Source organism: Canis lupus, unplaced genomic scaffold (assembly GCF_011100685.1).
Source record: "Canis lupus familiaris isolate Mischka breed German Shepherd unplaced genomic scaffold, alternate assembly UU_Cfam_GSD_1.0 chrUn_S2203H2403, whole genome shotgun sequence".
NCBI lineage: Eukaryota > Metazoa > Chordata > Mammalia > Carnivora > Canidae > Canis > Canis lupus.
Genome location: NW_023331086.1, coordinates 1 through 17,951, shown reverse-complemented (window position 1 = coordinate 17,951; position 17,951 = coordinate 1). Strand labels below are relative to the sequence as shown.

The following is a 17,951-nucleotide window of genomic DNA, read 5'->3' as shown; positions in this document are numbered from 1 at the left end:
AGGGCGCGATCCTGGAGACGCGGGATCGAATCCCACATCGGGTTCCCGGTGCATGGAGCCTGCTTCTCCCTCGGCCTATGTCTCTGCCTCTCTCTCTCTCTCTCTCTCTCTCTCTCTCTGTGACTATCATAAATTAAAAAAAAAATTAAAATAAAATAAAAAAAAAACAGGCAAAACTATAAAAAAGATAATAATAAAATAAAAAAAATAAAGATGAAGACGTTAAGACTTTCCCAGCCAGATAAAAGCTGATGGAGTCAATCACCACTGGACATGCCACACAAAAAATACTAAAGGATTGCCCTTGGAGATGAAACAAAGGACCCTAGACAACACAAAACCATAGAAAATATAAAGCTCTCCAGTAAAGGTAAATACTTAGGCCAAAAACAGAACCCTAACGTTGGTGCATAAATCATTTTTCATTCTTTTATAGGATTTAAAAGGAAAAAGCATTAAAGTATAAATCTATGTTAACAGACACACAATATGAAAAGGCACAATTTGTGACATCACTAACAAAGCAGGGAAGGTGGAGGGACAGAGACATAAAGGAGTAGAGTTTTTGTATGCAACTAAAGCCATCAGGTTAAAATAAACTGAAATCATGAAGATATTTTATGTAATACCCAGAGAAACCACAAAAAAAAAAAAAAAACTGTAGAAAATACACAAAAGGTAATTAAAAGGGCATGTGTCCAAAAAAAACTCACTAAAACACAAAGAAAAGGCAGTAGTAAAAGAAAAGAGGGACAAAAAACTTACAAGACATACAGAAAACAATTAAGAAAATGGGAATAAAATACCATCCTTATCAGTAATTACTTTTTCTTAAAGATTTTATTTATTTATTCAGGAGAGACACAGAGAGGCAGAGACATAGGCAGAGGGAGAAGCAGACTCCTCGCAGGAAGCCTAATGTGGGACTCGATCCCAGAACTCCAGGATCATGCCCTGAGCCAAAGGCAGATGCTCAACCGCTGAGCCACCCAGGCGTTGCTATCAGTAATTACTTTAAATGTAAATGGATTAAACTCCCTAATCAAAAGACAGAGTGGCTGAATGGATTTAAAAAAACAAGTCTCATTCATTTGGGGAATATAAAAAATAGTGAAAGGGAATAAAGGGGAAAGGAGAGAAAATGAGTGGGAAATATCAGTGAGGGTACAGGACATGGGAGACACCTAACTCTGGGAAACGAACAAGGGGTGGTAGAAAGGCAGGTTGGGCGGGAGGGTGGGATTACTGGGTGACAGGCACTAAGGGGGGCACTTGATGGCATGAGCACTGGGTGTTATGCCATATATATATATATATATATATATATATAGGCAAATCAAACTCCAATAAAAAAACATACAAAAAAAAAAGACCAACCACATGCTGTCTACTAGATACAAACTTTAGATCTAATGATACACATAAGCTGAAAATGAAAAGATGGAAAAAAGATATCCCATGAAAATGTTAACCAAAAGAGAGCAGGGTGGCCATACTAATAGACAAAAGAGATGAAGTCAAAAACTAACAAAACACAAAATAGGACATTATATAATGATAAAAGGGTCAATTCACCAAGAAGCTTTGACAGTTATAAATATGTAAACACCTGACATCAGAACTCTTAAATTTTTGAAGCAAACACTGGCATCAACACAGTAAGAGAAGACTTCAATGTCATTCATTCAAAAGAAAGAACCACCAAACAAAAATCAATGAGATAACAGAGGACTTGAACAATACTGTAGACTAAATGCACCAAACAATCATACATGGAGGACTCTATGCAACAACAAGAAAATGCACATTTTTCTCAAGCACACACAGAACATTTTCCAGGACAGACCACATGTTAGACCACAAAACAAGTCTTAACAAATTTAAGAAGTCTGAACTCACACCAAGTATCTTTTCTGACCTCAATGGAATGAAACCAGAAATGAAAAACAGAAGGAAAAATAAAAATCCACAAATATGTGGAAATTAAGCAACACAGATTTAAACAACCAGTGAGCCAAAGAATAAATCACAAGGGAAATTAGAAAATATCTTCAGGCAAATAAAAATGAAAACACAATGTATCAAATCTTATATAACGAAAGCAGTGCTAAGAGTGAGGTTTATAGCTATAAACACATTTAAAAAAAAGAGAGAGAGAGAGAAATCTAAAATCAGTAACCCAACTTTATAACTCAAGGAACTACAAAAAGAACAATGTTAGCAAAGAAAGGAAATTATTAGAGCAAAGATATAACAGAAAAAATTAATGAAACAAAAGTTGTTTTCAAAAGATCAACAAAATTAATAAACCCTTAGCTAGGCTAAGAATAAAAGATGACTCAAATAACTAAAATCAGAAATGAAAAAGGAGACATAACAACTGATGTCACAGAAATTAAAAGGACCATAATAGACTCTTAACAACCATACACCAATAAGTTTGATAACGTAGAATGGATAAATCCCTAGAAATAAACAACCTACAAAGTCAATGGCTTAAATTTAAAATCTGAACAGACCAATATCCAATAAGGATATGAAACAGTAATCAAAAACCTCCAGCATATTAAAGCCCAGGGCCACATGACTTCATGAGAGCATTCTACTAACCATGTAGAGAATTAACACCAAAACTCATCAAATTCTTCCCCAAATTTGAAGAGCAAGGAATACTTCCAAGCTCATTCTGAGGCCAACATTCCTCTGATAGCAAAGCAAAACAAGATACTACAAGAAAACTATAGACCAATATGCCTGAAGAACAGTAATTTTAAAATCCTTTTAAAATACTAGCAAACTGAGTTGAATGGCACATTTAAAGGATTACACACCATTACCAAGTTGAATTTATCCTACGGATGTAAGGATGGTTCATCATACAAAATGTGATATATCATGTTATCTGAATGAAGAACAAAACCACATGATCATCTCAATCCATTTGACTAATTAAATACCTTTCACAATTAAAGCAATAAACTAGCAATAGAAGGAAACTATCTCAATATATAAAGGCCATATATAAAAAGTTCACAGCTAACATCATACTCCATGCTAAAAGACTGAAAGCTTTTCCTCGAAGATGAACAAAGTATTGATGTTCACCCTCACTACCGCTATTCAAGAGAGCACTAGAAGTAAAAATTTCTTTGCAATTTGGCAAGAAATAAATTAGGAAAGAAGAAGTTATCTCTGCTCACAGGTGACACTACATGATCTTATATGCACAAAGCCCAAAAGATTACACATACACACACACACCCAAATTATTAGACTACTAAACAAATTCAGCAAACTTGCAGGATACAAAATCACCACAAAATAAAATAACTGAGTTTTCAAACACAAACCACAAACAAAAGGACAATAAGAAAACAATCGCATTGACAAAAGTGTCAAAAAGAATAAGAGACTTAAGAATAAACTCAACTAACAAAGTAAAAGACCCATAGAGTGAAAAACTGCAAAACACTGCTGAAAAAAATTAAAGATGCAAATAAAATTGTTAAAATGTCCATTGCACCCAAAGCAATCAACAGATTCATTATAACTCTTATCAAAAATCCTATTTTTGGCAGAAACAGAAAAACTGCCCTAAAATGGGATCTCAAGAAACTCTGAAAACCCAAAACAATATTGAAAAAGAAGAAAAAAGTTTGAGACTTCACAGTTCCTGATATCAAATCATATTATGAAGCTTCAGTAATCAAAACACAGATAGACTGGCATAAAGACAGACATACAGACCAACGAAACAGAATAGAGAACCCAGGAAAAATACTCTCTGGCATATAATCTCAAAAACACTCTCAGGGGGATCCCTGGGTGGCGCAGTGGTTTGGTGCCTGCCTTTGGCCCAGGGTGCGATCCTGGAGACCCAGGATCGAATCCCACGTCGGGCTCCCGGTGCATGGAGCCTGCTTCTCCCTCTGCCTGTGTCTCTGCTTTTCTCTCTCTCTCTCTCTCTCTGTGTGACTATCATAAAAAAAATAAAAATAAAAATAAAAAAACACTCTCAGGATGAATGATCTTCAACCAAGGTGCCAGAACTACTCAATAGGGAAAGGACAATCACTTCAACAAGTGGTGTTGGCAAAACTGAATATTCACATGCAAAAGAGTTATGTTGGATCCTTACCATATACTGTATACAAAAATTAACATGAAATAAGACCTGTAAAACTCTTAACAAGAAAACAGGTTTCCCTGCTCACATGTAAGCTTCAAGACATTGAATTTGGGAATGATTTCTTGGATATGAAACCAAAAGCAGAGGCAACAAATAAAAATAAATAGGACTACATAAAATCTTTGAAAACTTCTGGGAAATAAAGTAAGCAATCAACAGAGTGAAAAGACAACCTACAGAATGGAAGAAAATATTTGCATATCATATATCTGATAAGGGGTTACTATCCAGAATATGTAAAGAGCTCCTACAACTCAACAAAAATACATGAGCAAAGAACTTGAACAGACATTTCTCCAATGAGCACATGAAAAGACGTTCAATATCATTAATCATTAAAGAAAGTACAAATAAAATTACAAAGAGGTATCACCTTATAGCCACTATCTAAAAACAAAACAAAACACAAAAAATAACAACTGCTGGCAATAATGTAAAGAAACTGGAACTTTGTGCCCTGTTGGTGAGAATCTACAGTGGTCCAGCCACTATGGAAAACAGTATGAAAGTTCCTCGAAAATTAAAAATGAAATTGCCATGTGACCCTGAACAATTCCACTTTGGCTTATATACCCAAAAGAATTGAAAGTAGGAGCTCAAAGAGATATTTGCAAATTCACATTCATTGCAGCATTATTCACAATAGCCAAGAGGTTAAAGCAAATCAAATGTCCATCAATAGATGAATAAACAAAATGTGGTTTATACACACACACAGACACACACAAACAATGGAATATCATTCACCTTAAAAAAAAGGAGGAGATCCTGTCACATGCTATAACATGAGTGAAACTTGAGAATATTACACTAAGTGAAATAAGCCAGTCAGAAAAAGAAAACTGTGTAGCTGTATTTTTATAAGGTATCAAAAGTAGCCAAACTCACAGAAACAGAAAATAGAATGGTGGTTGCCAAGGGTGAGGAGGGCAGGAGAAACGGGGAGTTGTTTGATGTGTACAGAGTTTCAGTTTTGCCATATTAAAAAAAAGTTCTGGAGATCTGTTACACAACAATATGAATATACTTAATACTACTGAACTGAATGCTTAACAGTGGCCACTATGGTAAATTCTATGTTACACACTTTACAATTAAAAACATGAGTGTGACACTCAAAGACAGACTAAGGAAGAAATGAAATTACTACAAATTAAACAGTAGCCAGGGGCAGCCCGGGTGGCTCAGCAGTTTAGCGCCGTCTTCAGCCCAGGTTGTGATCCTGGGGACAAGGGATCGAGTCCCACATTGGGCTCCCTGCATGGAGCCTGCTTCTCCCTCTGCCTGTGTCTCTGTCTCTCTGTGTCTCTCTCATGAATGAATAAATAAAATATTTTTAAAAAATTAACAGTAGCCAGGATAGTGGCCCAATAATCCCGAGATTATTATAAGAGATAGGAAAGCTTATTTCTATCAACAAGCAAACTGATTTAAGCAACATTTGCAAATACAAGCCAGCCTGCATTGTAGAGCACGCGTGGCAGTCTTGGAACTCAAGACTGAAACATAAATCACCGTTGTAATTAGGGGCGCCTGGGTGGCTCAGCTGGTGCAGTGTCTGCCTTCTGCTCAGGTCACGATTTCAGGGTCCAGAGATGGAGCCCCAGTGCGGGCTCCCTGCTCAGCGAGGACCCTGCTTCTCCCTCTGCCCCTTACTCAGCTCATGCTCATGTGCACACGTTTGCTCCCTTCTCTCTCTCTCCCTCTCTCTCTCTCTCTCAAATAAATAAAATCTGTAAGAAAAAATTATTGGTGTAGTTAAATGCACACTTTTCTGGGAAGAGATACTAACACCAGGGGATTACACTATAAATTAGGGGTACAGTAAATGGTTTTAACCATCACTATCAATTATAACTGACAACCCAACTGCTACACCAAAGTAGATAATGTAGTAAATTTCATGACACTCATTTACTTTGGAAAATTTTCGAACTGTGGTTAAACAGTGGTGCAACCCCACAATATTTCTGTGCCTTCTCCTCTTCCAGGCACCTAGGAAGAGAACGGCACTTCCCCACCTCCTTGAAGTAAGTTTGGGTCTTATGACTTGCCCTGACCCATAAAAAGAAAGCATCAGGTTTGTCCCTCCCGGGAAGACGCGTTTAAGAGAATCTTACATCTCTTTCCCAAGCTGTCCAATGTTCAAGGGAATGGCACCTCCACCAGCACAATCCTGACAGAGAGGACATGGAGCTGAGCACCCCACCAGTGTGCAATGGACAGAGAGCATGAGCCAGAAATGAACATTTATTCTTGGAATTGTTTGCTGCCAAAGCACAACCTAACCCATCCTGACATACCAGCCATTTGCAAAAATCAATGGTATACTTTGTAAATAATAGGAATCATTTAGTCTAAGTATTTATATTACTATTTACTAGGTACTAATTAATATTGTGTGGTTCAACCCAGTAGTGCCTAAAAATAGAGTCCACTAAAAACATCTGCAATGAATCTGGGTATTTATAAACATGATTTCATGTGTTTATTCACTTGACAACACAGAAATCTGCAAATCGTCTAGTTTTGTCAGTTTCTCAGGCCCTAATACATGGCTATAAAAAATACAAGCTTTCTAAAAATCAGTTGTTTGTTAAATATTATTTATAATATCAAAGTTAATTGTTATTTTCTAACTAGAGACAGCACTAAAGAGGTAAACTAAATGTCACACACAGTGATTGTTAATGCATATTTATATACATGTTTTTTTAAAGCTATCACACATAGTGATGAAAGAAAACATGCAATTCAAAAGCACTGGCCATGGATAATATAAACAACTTTCTACTAAGTTAGGTTTTCATCCATGGTGGTCTGTCTTTACACGCTTAAAGGAAATTCTCACTTTCTGGCATATGAGGGGATGTTCATAACATACTCATCAACGACAATGGTTTCCAAAGGTGAAAATAAAAGGGAGTAAGTCCCTTAAAGAACCTATTCTTATACAGAAAATAGTGAATACTGTATTTTTTTTTAAATTTTTATTTATTTATGATAGTCACAGAGAGAGAGAGAGAGAGAGGCAGAGACATAGGCAGAGGGAGAAGCAGGCTCCATGCACCGGGAGCCTGATGTGGGATTCGATCCCGGGTCTCCAGGATCGCGCCCTGGGCCAAAGGCAGGCGCCAAACCGCTGCGCCACCCAGGGATCCCAGTGAATACTGTATTAACTAAAAGGGAATCTGTTCTCAGACTTGGAGTCTATTATAACCCAAGGGTACCTTTAACAGTATTTCATTGCCATATATCTTTTAAAGGTAGCTTCTCCAACTATGTCAATACTTCAACGTCATTAATATTAGTTCCTGGAATCTACTGACCACACTTTGTCAATCTGTAATTTGCATATCACCACTCTGAAATGGATTATTTTCATTTCCAGAGTGAAACAAATGAATGGAAAGGGGAAAAAGTTACCATTTCCAAAGTTTCCTGTGAAGATGGAACAAAAATTAAGTTGCCAAGACAAGTACCATGCCAGTCATTGTTCAAAACCATGGGAAATGTTTACATAAGAGTGTTTCGCAGAATTCTGCAAAGGCTCTGAGTGGATTCACAGACACGCTGTCTTATACTCACACACTCTGGAAAGATACAACGTGATAGAGAGAAAACTTACTTTATGGTTAATTTAGGTGAAGAAATTTTAGGATTAGAAGAATGTGACTGAGAATGAAACTAGACCACTCTCTTGCACCATACACAAAGATAAACTCAAAATGGATGAAAGATCTAAATGTGAGACAAGATTCCATCAAAATCTTAGAGAAGAACACAGGCAACACTCTTTTTGAACTTGGCCACGTAACTTCTTGCAAGATACATCCACGAAGGCAAGAGAAACAAAAGCAAAAATGAACTATTGGGACTTCATCAAGATAAGAAGCTTTTGCACAGCAAAGGATACAGTCGACAAAACTAAAAGACAACCTACAGAATGGGAGAAGATATTTGCAAATGACGTATCAGATAAAGGGCTAGTTTCCAAGATCTATAAAGAACTTATTAAACTCAACATCAAAGAAACAAACAATCCAATCATGAAATGGGCAAAAGACATGAACAGAAATTTTACAGAGGAAGACGTAGACATGGCCAACATGCACATGAGAAAATGCTCTGCATCACTTGCCATCAGGGAAATACGAATCAAAACCACAATGAGATACCACCTGACACCAGTGAGAATGGGGAACATTAACAAGATAGGAAACAACAAATGTTGGAGAGGATGTGGAGAAAGGGGAACCCTCTTACACTGTTGGTGGGAATGTGAACTTGGTGCAGCCACTCTGGAAAATGGTGTGGAGGTTCCTCAAACAGTTAAAAATAGACCTGCCCTACGACCCAGCAATTGCACTGCTGGGGATTTACCCCAAAGATACAGATGCAATGAAACGCCGGGACACCTGCACCCCGATGTTTCTAGCAGCAATGTCCACAATAGCCAAACTGTGGAAGGAGCCTCGGTGTCCATTGACAGATGAATGGATAAAGAAGATGTGGTTTATGTATACAATGGAATATTACTCAGCCATTAGAAATGACCAATACCCACCATTTGCTTCGATGTGGATGGAACTGGAGGGTATTATGCTGTGTGAAATAAGTCAATTGGAGAAGGACAAACATTATATGGTCTCATTCATTTGGGGAATATAAAAAATAGTGAAAGGGAATAAAGGGGAAAGGAGAAAAAAATGAGTGGGAAATATCAGAAAGGGAGACAGACCATGAGAGACTCCTAACTCTGGGAAACGAACTAGGGGTGGTGGAAGTAGAGGTGGGGGGGTGGGGGGTGACTGGGTGACGGGCACTGAGGGGGGCACTTGATGGGATGAGCACTGGGTGTTATTCTATATGTTGGCAAATTGAACACCAATAAAAAATAAATTTATTAAAAAAAAAGAATGTGACTGAAAAGTCTGAAACACAAAAACAAACAAAAAACCGCCAAGGTGTGCAGGGACAGAAAAGAGGAGATACCATATGGAAGCCAGGAAAAAAAAAAAAAAAAAGGAAGCCAAGAGTCAGTCACTCCCTATTCACACATTCTTGGGAGAAGACAGGCCCACACACAAGGAAGGACAAAGACACACTCTGTGCACATGGATGCCACTCAAAATTAGAGAAAATTAGAAAAATTAGAGGCCTGCTCACACAGGACTTTCCCCAAATGGCATCTTAGTGGGGTCCCCTGGTCTCCCTTCCTAAAATCTCCACACAGCCCCTCAGCCACTTGAGGTTTCTTGGTGCTTATCACAACCTGTGATGGATACATCATTTGTCTTGTCTATGGTTCAGTCTTTCCTAGTCAAATACCAGCCACAAGGGGGCAAAGACATTTATCTATGTCACTCACTGCTGAATTCCAACTGTCTTAGCACAGGGCTTGCCACAGTAGGTGGCTCCGTAAATATTCGCTGAATGAAGAATGAATGTGTGAACACTGGAATCTCTACCAATTTTAGCTATAATAATATCGCAGCATTGCTTATCACCATTGTGTTTGGAAAATTTCTACTATACAACTATAATTATCTCAAGTCATATATTCAATTAACTAAGATAGGTAAAAGACTTCAAATTAGTTCATAAAAGCCTAGTCATTGAATATAGCAATACAGAGGTGTCTGGGTGGCTGACTTGATTAAGCATCCAACTCTTGATCTTGGCTCAGGTCATGGTCTTTGGGTCATGAGATTGAGCCCCATGTTGGGCTCTGGACTCAGTGTGGAATCTGCTTGAGATTCTCTCTCCTCCTTCTACCCCTCTCCTCTCTCTCTCCCTCTCTAACAAATGTTGGGAAAATAAAGAAAATACTAATATAAACATAGAGGTTCCTATCTTCTGAATATTTAGGATCTAATTCCCAAACAATCCAAGGTTACAGGAATATAGACATTATGATATTCACCAATAAACTGACAATGTTCATACCAGCCCTCATTTAAACATTTCTTCCCACCTAATACATGCCCTCTATGCTGTCATTGGTTTTTACCTTGGATGCCATTAACATGACTGCAAAAATACAGGACTTCACAGGGCTGATGAAAATGATGACGAAGTGATGCTGGTGGTAAACAAGCCTCTGAAAGAGGTCTGCTAGTCAGCAACTGAGAAAAATGTAACATATCTGACAAAACTCCCCACTTTGAAAGGGAACAATCTGAATACCGAACTTTAAAAATGAACAAAAACCAAATACTACTGGAGAAACTAAAGTCTTCAAATATTTTTGTTAAACTGCCCTTTTAACTGGAAAAGTCAAAGTGCTATTATAAAATGTTGGCAGCAATATTATGCCAACAAGGAAAATTCAGCAGGATACAATGCATCCATGCTAAGAATTAGCAGTTACAACTGTAACCTACAATATTCTTAATTACATTTCAAATGTGGTCACATTTTATATTTCCTGTTCCTACATAAAGTTCTGTTCACTTCCCCCACCATTTTCTTGCTCTTTTCGTACCTGTTTAATGCAGATTAATTGTAACTGGCCTTTTCCTACTATGTATTATTACTAGATAAATGGACCACAGAATAACAACATCAACAGAGAAAGCTAACAGGGTTCCGACCTTCACTGAGAGTGAATCTAGCTATGCCAGAAGTGGAACTGAAAATGCATTTATCTCACAAAAACAACCAAAAAAAAAATAATAAGCCACCCAAACAGTGTCAGAATACAAAGTACAATAATAAGAATTAGGTTTTCTTTATCCTGAGAGCTAATTTCCCCCACCTCCAGGGCTTTGTCATTTAAGAAATTCCGTTATAAAGTGTCATGAAGCCACCAAATTTCTCCAATAATTTTTAAATTAAGGACATCGACCTTTTGCCAATAAACTGTTTCCAGAGAAAGCACAAACTAACGCTTTCTAGGATAAAAACTGATAGCCACTAAAAATAGAGATGAAAACAAAATAGACTATACAGGACAACTGGATTCCTACATGCACAAGAATGTAGATTCTTAGATCCCTATCTCACACCATACACAAAAAATTAGCTCAAATTTTAAATCAAGGGGTAAATCCTCATAACCTTGGGTTTGCAAAGAGATTCTTAGATATGCTACCAAGAGCATAAGCAGCACAAGATAAAATGGACACTGATCTTTATAGAAATTAGAACTTTTGTACAAAGGATACTATCAGACAAGTGAAATGATAGCCTACACAAGGGGAAAAAATATTTGCAAGGCGAAAATATGATAAGGGTTTAATATCTAAAATATATAAAAAATGCCAAACTCAACAACAAAAAGGCAATCAGATCGCCAAAGACTACCCGAAAACATGCTCAACATCATTAGTCATTAGGGAAATGCAAATCAAAACCACAATGAACTACCACTTCATGCCCACGAGAATGGCTATAATCAAAAATTACTCAGTGTAACAGGTAGTGATGAGGATATGGAGAAATTGGAACCCTCATATAATGCTGGTAGGAATGTAAAATGGTGCAGACTCCACGGAAAACACTTTGATGGTTCCTTCTCACAAGCCTAAACAGAATTACTATATAAGCAGGCATTTCAGCTGCTAAGTGTCTACCCAAAAGAACCGCAATCGGGACTCAAAACAGATAGTTGTACAGCAATGTCCATTGCAGCACCATTCACAATAGCCAAAAGGTGGACACATGCAAGTGTCCATCAACAGACAAATGGACAAACAACATGCAGTGTATACACATAGTGCAATGTTATTCAACCATGAAAGAGAAGGAGATTCTGATACATGCTACAACATGGACAAACCTTGAAAGCATTGCATGGAGTGGTATAGTTACAAAAGGGCAAGTACTGTATAGTTCCACTTATGTGAACTATGTAAAACAGTTAAAATATAGAGACAAAGCGTAGAATGGTGGTTGCTGGGAGCTGGGGGTGGGCAACAAGGGAAGGTAGCGCTTAACAGCCACAGAGTTTCTGTGTAGAGTGATGAGAAGGTTTTGGAAATAGAGAGTGGTGACGTTTGCACGACATTCTGAATATACCTAATGCCATTACATTGTACGTTAACATGGTAAAAATGGCAAACTTTATACATGTATCTTACCTTAAAGAAAAACTGAAAATAAAAGCCAACTACATGTACATTATGAAACATTGTACTCCTTACAGCTAAAAGAGAAATCACACCACTGCCATTAAGATTATACAATGAGTCTCAAAATGAAAGACAAAAACTACATAATGAATGAAAATTATTGGCAGAATTCCTGTATGAGAGGACTGTTGCACATACAAAGTTCTGTACAATGCCATGAGACACAACATATTCAGCAACTTGTTTACATGGCATTTCTGTAAAGACTAAGATAATAATCACAATAAGATGATATATTAAACCTTTTTAAATGAAGTTTATTTTTATCTATTTTAATTCTTTTCCCTTATTTTTTGTATATTTGTTATTGGGCTTCGATTGGCCAACATATACTACAACACCCGATGCTCATCCCGTCAAGTGCCCCCCTCAGTGCCAGTCACCCTGTCACCCCAACCCCGGCCGACCTCCCCTTCCACCACCCCTTGTTCGTTTCCCAGAGTTAGGTGTCTCTTATGTGCTGTCACCCTCACTGATATTTCCCACTCATTTTCTTTCCTGTCCCCTTGAATCCCTTTCACTAGTTTTTATATTCCCCGAATGAATGAGACCATATGATGTTTGTCCCTCTCCGACTGACTTACTTCACTCAGAATAATATATTAAATCTAACAGACGACAGGGTAACAAATAGAGAATTTGCTTCTGTATCTCCCTCTAGATCTGGTCTAGTCTGATTCACCTGCTTCTTTTGTGTATAAATTTCTGTCACCAATTAACAGTATTTATTGAATACATACAGTACAGTACAGTCACTGCAGGAAAGTCTACTGCTATTACCCACTGTAATAAATAAAGCCATTCATTTGAAAAACTCAACAAAAGGAGAAATGACGGTTGGGCTTTTTGTAATAGCAAGAGTACGCAATGTAGCAGAGTCACTGGCTAACATGTAGTAAGTATGCTAGCAGATATTTACCTTACAAGAAAACTATTAATAGAACAGAAGTGAAAGCCCACCTCTAAGAGCTACTGTGAGAAATGCCACTAAGTGATTTTCCTGTTTAAAAATGAAAAATCCAGGGCAGCCCGGGTGGCTCTGCAGTTTAGCGCCAGCTTCAGTCCAGGGCCTGATCCTGGGGACCGGGGATCGAGTCCGACATCTGGCTCCCTGCTTGGAGTCTGCTTCACCCTCTGCCTGTGTCTCTGCCTCTCTCTCGCTCTGTGTGTCTCTCATGAATAAATAAAATCTTAAAAATTAAATAAAAATTAAATAAAAATGAAAACCCATTATTACATGAAGACGACTTTTTGCTTCATTCATAAATACTTGAGGAGCAGTAACAAGGACAAGAACAAGTGTCCTGGTTTAATTTAAGAATGAAGCTCTATGTACTGATCTCCCCCCAACAAAAGTTGTATCCAAATGCCAAATCACACGCTGCTTTCTGTTCACACAGAACAGCTTGCGGTCAGCCACATACCTAATGAGCTTGATTTGCTATGGAAGAGAACTGTAAAAATAAAAACATGATCCATTCAAAACTCCAGAGTATACCTCATTTTGGAAGCCATTTGAAGAAAAAAGAGCAAGTTGAAGATGCTGATTTTCCATGATGAAATACACTCAACATCAAAAGGGAAAAATAATTCATGTTTTAAATGAAATATGAAAACAAAACATTTGTAGGACATTGGCAAGGCCAATAAAGTCCATTCTAGTTACTTCAAAGGGCTTCTGCAAGTGGCAATATTGCAGTGATATAGTCAAAACCTTTCTTCTTTCGAATCTACTGCTTTAAGAATGGAACTTCATGCTTTTGATGTTGGAAATAAAGGTTAACCAGGTTTCTTAAGATGAGCCTATGGTATAAACAATTTGAATGTTGGCCAAACATTTTTTTTTAATAAATTTATTTTTTATTGGTGCTCAATTTGCCACCATACAGAATAACACTCAGTGCTCATCCCATCAAGTAAGTGCCCCCATCAGTGCCCGCCACCCAGTTACCCCCACCTGCCACCCACCTCCCCTTCAACTACCCCTAGTTCGTTTCCCAGAGTTAGGAGTCTGTCATGTTCTGTCTCCCTTTCTGATATTTCCCACTCATTTTTTCTTTCCCCTTTAATCCCTTTCATTATTTTTATATTCCCCAAATGAATGAGACCATAAAATGTTTGTCCTTCTCCGATGGACTTATTTCACACAGCATAATACCCTCCAGGTCCATCCACGTCGAAACAAATGATGGGTATTGGTCATTTCTAATGGCTGAGTAATATTCCATTGTATACATAAACCACATCTTCTTTACCCATTCATCTTTCGATGGACACCGAGGCTCCTTCCACAGTTTAGCTATTGTGGACACCGCTGCTAGAAACATCGAGGTGCAAGTGTCCTGGCGTTTCATTGCATTTGTATCTTTGGGATAAATCCCTAGCAGTGCAATTGCTGGGTCCTAGGGCAGGTCTATTTTTAACTCTTGAGGAACCTCCACACAGTTTTCCAGGGTGGCTGCACCATTGCACATTCCTACCAACAGTGCAAGAGGGTTCCCTTTTCTCCGCATCCTCTCCACTTTTGTGGTTTCCTGCCTTGTTAATCTTCCCCATTCTCACTGGTGTGAGGTGGTATCTCATTGTGGTTTTGATTTGTATTTCTCTGATGGCCAGTGATGCGGAGCATTTTCTCATGTGCTTCTTGGCCATGTCTGTGTCTTCCTCTGTGAGATTTCTGTTCATGTCTTTTGCCCGTATCTTGATTGGATTGTTTGTTTCTTTGCTGTTGAGTTTAAGAAGTTCTTTACAGATCTTGGATACTAGGCCTTTAACTGAGAAGTCATTTGCCAATATCTTCTGCCATTCTGTAGTTGTCTTTTAGTTTTGTTGACTGTATCTTTTGCTGTGCAAAAGCTTCTTACCTTGATGAAGTCCCCATAGTTCATTTTTGCTTTTGTTTCTCTTGCCTTCATGGATGTATCTTGCAAGAAGTTACTGTGGCCAAGTTCGAAAAGGGAGTTGCCTATGTTTTCCTCTAGGATTTTGATGGATTCTTGTTTCACATTTAGATCTTTCATCATTTTATCTTTGTATATGGTGCAAGAGAGTGGTCTAGTTTCATTCTTCTGCATGTGGATGTCCAATTTTCCAGCACCATTTACTGAAGAGACTGTCTTTTTTCCAGTGGATAGTCTTTCCTCCTTTGTCAAATATTAGTTGACCATAAAGTTGAGGGTCCACTTCTGGATTCTCATTTCTGTTCCATTGATCTATGTGTCTGTTTTTGTGCCAGTACCACACTGTCTTGATGACCACGGCTTTGTAGTACAACCTGAAATCTGGCATTGTGATGCCCATGGCTATGGTTTTCTTTTTTAAGATTCCCCTGGCTATTTGGGGTTTTTTCAGATTCCACACAAATCTTTTTTTTTTTTTTAATTTTTTTATTTATTATTTATGATAGTCACCACAGAGAGAGAGAGAGAGAGAGGCGGAGACACAGGCAGAGGGAGGAGCAGGCTCCATGCCTTGGGAGCCCGATGTGGGATTCGATCCCGGGTCTCCAGGATCGCGCCCTGGGCCAAAGATAGGCGCCAAAACCGCTGCGCCACCCAGGGATCCCGCACACAAATCTTATAATAATTTGTTCCAACTCTCTGAAGAAGTCCATGGCATTTTGATAGGGATTGTATTAAACGTGTAAATTGGGATCCCTGGGTGGCGCAGCGGTTTAGCACCTGCCTTTGGCCCAGGGCGTGATCCTGGAGACCCGGGATCGGGCTCCCGGTGCATGGAGCCTGCTTCTCCCTCTGCCTGTGTCTTTGCCTCTCTCTCTCTCTCTCTGTGACTATCATAAGTAAATAAAAATTAAAAATAAATAAAAATAAACGTGTAAATTGCCTTGGGTGATCACTGACATTTTCACAATATTAATTCTTCCAATCCTTGAGCATGGAGTATTTTTCCATCACTTTGTGTCTTCCTCACTTTCTTTCAGAAGTGTTCTGTAGTTTTTCAGGGTATACATCCTTTACCTATTTGGTTAGGTTTATTCCTAGGCATCTTATGCTTTTGGGTGCAATTGTAAAAGGGATTGACTCCGTAATTTCTCTTTCTTCAGTCTCATTGTTAGTGTACAGAAATGCCACTGAAATTCTGGCATTGATTTTGTATCCTGCCACACTTGGGCCGAACATTTTAAAAGAAAGTAAACAGAACTTATTTAAAAGAAAAAAAGTTATGTATGTATTGAAGTCTTTAAAAAGAGCCATGAGGAAAAAAACATGCTTTGAAAGATTACTTCAAATCAGAGATCCTGACAGCTGACCTCTAACTAGAAATTTTAGGAATAATCATTTCATCATCTTTCACTATACTGAAATATAAATAGATGATAGATAGATAGATAGATAGATAGATAGATAGATGATAGATAGATAGATAGATACACAGATAGATAACAAGAGCCTACCTAGCATTCTTTGCTTACTAAAAATGCCATTCAAGAAGACGCAGGTGGCCTGGGTCGAGGTCCTGGGATCAAGTCCCTTGTTGGGCTCCCTGCTTGGAGCCTGCTTCTCCCTCTGCCTGTGTGTCTGCCTCTCTCACGACTAAATAAATAAAATCTAAAAAAAAAAAAAAAAAGAACACAGGCAAACAGGGAGATCATTCAAGATAGTCACATAAAAACTTCTGAAATCCTTTCCCTCAACAGACACAATATATCTACAGCTACATATAAAACAATTATCTCTGAGCAGGACAGCTACTCCACAACGAAGAATTAAACAGACAGGGAGGAGAGACAGATGTAGTTGTATTTTTGCCGAAAACCTCACCTCCCCCCATGCAACGACCTATGGAGGAGGGGTTGCACAAATACAGAACCCCTCCCTGAGGGAGGGAATCTGTACTACTCATCAGGCACCATGACCCATGGGAGATGCACCAGACAGACAGCCCCCAAAGCACCTGGCTTTGGAAACCAGTGGAGCTTCCGTCCAGGAGACTCCTAGGGCTGTACTGAGTGCAGGCTCTGCTTTTACAGGGCTCACAATCAGACTCATTTGCCTCAGGACCCAGTACAAAAGCACCAGTTTGAAAGGAGCCTAGACCAGATGTGAAGGGGTTCCATTTGCTAATCTTAAAGCATCTACCAGAAGGGCAAAAGCCCACTCAGATTCCCTCCAAAGACAAAAGATACCGGAGGGTGCCATATTTACGCTTTCTCTACCTTGCTACTGCCAATGCTGGCAGGAGCTATTTTTGCATTCCCATAACCTTCTAGTACCTCCTTCCCCCTCCATACTGCTGCCACGGCCCTGCCAGAAGCAGGAGGCCAGTGCCCTGACCTCTAGTTACACTCCCACTGCCAGAGGCCTCCAAGCCAGCAGGTACATGCAACCCACACAGGGGATGCCTACTGAATATGAGACTCTGGGGCCAGGGTGGATTGTGTTTGTGAGCCCCACAGGTCTAGAATAATTGGGGAAACAGTATGAGAGACAACCAAACACTGAAGCAAGGCTACTATAAACAAAAATGTTCACCCACACACAGCCACACCTTCAGGACTAGAAGAGATAGCTGTTTCACCTAACACAAAGACATACATACATACAAAGTCAGGCAACATGAGGAAACAGATAAACATGTTCCCAATGAAAGACCAGGATTAAACCCCA

The 17,951-nt window shown here is 38.7% G+C and overlaps 1 protein-coding gene across 1 annotated transcript in view; it reads right to left on the bottom strand.

Annotated features, from left to right (window-relative positions):
* Nucleotides 1–16,845, bottom strand: part of LOC119879025 (armadillo repeat-containing protein 4-like) — a 47,785-nt gene extending 30,940 nt beyond the window's left edge. Inside the window, exon 1 of the mRNA XM_038589505.1 lies at nt 16,739–16,845. The gene's annotated coding sequence lies outside the window, so the exon portion shown is untranslated. The remainder of the gene's footprint in view (nt 1–16,738) is intronic.
* Nucleotides 16,846–17,951: the final 1,106 nt, after the last annotated feature.